The sequence below is a fragment of the Gekko japonicus genome, unplaced genomic scaffold (assembly GCF_001447785.1).
Source record: "Gekko japonicus isolate JY-2015 unplaced genomic scaffold, Gekko_japonicus_V1.1 scaffold1685, whole genome shotgun sequence".
NCBI classification, from domain to species: Eukaryota; Metazoa; Chordata; class Lepidosauria; order Squamata; family Gekkonidae; genus Gekko; species Gekko japonicus.
The window spans coordinates 109,707-112,593 of record NW_015167102.1 but is presented as its reverse complement, the minus strand read 5'-3'; positions in this window follow the sequence as shown (position 1 = coordinate 112,593).

Sequence of the window (2,887 nt, the reverse complement as noted above, 5' to 3'; positions counted from 1 at the left end):
GAGTGAGACATCTCATCTAGTTTGACCATCTGAAACAGTGATAAGCAAAAAGCGCACAATATTTTATAGATTAAAAATATTGCTTGGATTGGTAATCATGATTGGTAATCTTCTTGGATTGGTAATCTTCTTCCCTGTGGGAAGAAGAATGTCACCTACCTACCTTATTTTTATCCCATCCTTCCTCCAGGGAGCTCAAGGAGGCTTGCATGGTTCTCTCTTCCTCTGTTTTATTCCCATAGTAACCCCACAAAGCATCTTATTCTGAGTAAAACTGACCAAGATTACCTAATGAACTTCAAGAGCAGAGGTCATTTCGGGGGGGATCGCGGGGGATCGCAATTCCCCCGGGTGAGGTACGGGGGGGCGGGGCACATGATGAAGCCCCGCCCCCTGCTTCCGGCCGCCCCACTTCCGGCCCTCATTCAGCCAGGAGGAGGCAGGAGAAGAGGGAGGGTAAGTTGCTTCCTCCCCGCCTCTCCCCACCCCTGCCTGCCTGGGGCCAGGGTGGGCCTTGGCGGGGCTTCCTCGCACTCCCGCTGGCCTTGCAGGTCCACCGCCGGGCCCCTGATGTCAGGGGGTGTGGCATATGCTAATGAGTTATGCTAATGAGTTCCCCTAGCTCTTTTTCTACGAAATGACCCCTGTTCAAGAGTAAGGAGGAATGTGAACCTTTTCGATCCTAGTTCACCTATAGCAAACTCTAGCCACTACTACAAGTGATGCTCTGTCTTCTTGGTGCTTGGGGGGGGGGGTCAACAGTGGGAGGGCTGCTAATGTCCTGGCCCCACTGGTGGACCTCCTGATGGCACCTGGTATTTCTGACCACTGTGTGATACAGAGTGTTGGACTGGATGGGCCTTTGGCCTGATCCAACATTGGCATCTCTTATGTTCTTATGTACATCACAGTGATTTATCAACATATTTACACACTGTTTAGACCTAGATTTTTAATGAGTTTTAAAACACTGTGGAATAAATGGCCTCCCTTCCTCCTTATTATCAACCCATCATTCTCCTTTCCTCCATTTTATCCTTACAGTCCCAGCAAAGTTAGGATGACAGTGTGTGACAGGCCCAAGGTCATGCAGCAGACTTCTACAGCAAAGTGGGCATTCAGTCTTGGCTGTTCCAGATCCTCATCCAACCCTCTGACTACTACACTACATTTGCTTTTCTATCCATGAAGAGGTTGTGATTTCCCCCCCTTAATATAATCACATCAGTGACATGTATTGTTGCTGTTGTTGTTCAGTCACACAGTCGAGTCATGTATTGTTACCAGATTCTAAATATGTGCATGTTTCCAGTGTCTTAAAATGTGTTGTTTTCCCCATGATGATAATCTGTGGCCCAGACACAAGTTCTAGGGCATGGTCCCATCAACATCTGACAAGTACCTTCCGGCAAATACTCAACAGTATGTTATTATCTTCAGATAAATCCGGGCCATCTTCTCAGCCGAATATTTCATAAACATTTTCCTAGTGGAAACCATACATAATTTTACAAGGCTAGGGCTACATCACATAAATCTATCATTCTGTTTTTAGATAAACATGAATAGAGATTAGAGAGCCAGGTCACCCTCTGAACTTCCATTCTTATGTGAGTGTGCTGTCAACAATCAAGCTGTATAAACAAAGGCCTGTGTGCCTTTTCAACAAGACGTGTCTATCTTCCCTCAGATTCACTTCAGCAAGGGCGGAGCAGAACTGGAAATGTCTGTCTCCTGTAAGATGAAATTTGGAGGAGAGCCAAATTCCACTGGTCCTACCGCTTTAGGGAGGAAAGAGTTGTAAACCAGCAATTAGTAATCCTGCTACTAAGAGGAAAGATTGCTGGGAAGTATAAATAGGGTCACTGTTTATACACAAGCTAAACTAGGAAGTGATCTGATTATATTGCTGCCAAAACTGTATGAGGAGGAAAGAACTCAGCTTGTCAGATTCTTAGGGCTGATTCAGTTGACTCTTTCAGGGAGGGGAATGGTTCCTTGGCCTGTGAGCTATTCTTTAGTTAACGTAGAATCAGGGGGAGCATTTTGGATTATGCTACTTTGGACTGCAGGTGCAGCATGTATAGTGCACTTAAATGCTTTTTAATGGAAAAAAACCCTCCTTCAATATAGTAAGTTTAGCACACTAGGGAGAAAAAGATGGCATAGTAAATTATATGAAAGAGGAACTGGTGGGGGTGACATTCACAAGTGGTATCTCTCATTCTTTGTAATGGTTTGCTGAACAGTGTTGGTCAGGTAGTTGCCTGGTTGTTTCACTATGTGCTCAAATTGCAGTTTACCACAGATTTAGTGCACTGGTGTTGAGCTGCTTGATGTGGTAAACTGAAATTTGGGGATGTAGTGAAGCATGTAACCATTCTACCATAAGCTGAACATAGATATATTCAAAGCACAATATGAAGTGGATCATTGGCATCAGCTTTCAATGTAGTATTGGGGAAATGATTGAAACCAGGTAACCATTATTGGTTATCGATTATGTTTTTAATCAGATTACTTAGATAACAAAACATGGACAGATATCTATTGTATCATATATACTAGGTGTTTAGCCTTAACCACAGGGGTATCAAGGGACTTCCACAACAGACAGAACATGCACACATTTAATAAAGATCAATTAATGTTGTGTTGAGACCTTTATTCAATAGCCAATTGATGATTCCATCTGTTTTGGTACTGACAACTATTGGAACCTCTACATGTTTTCTTATCCTTATGGCAGTGAGCACTCATGAAACGATAGTCTAAGCACTATGTCTAGTAGGTTCACAAGTATAGATGGAAGGCCCCATTCCTTTGAACAATGTATGTGGTACCTTCAGCACATGGTGCTTGGCACTGGTCCAGATCTGTGGTCTTG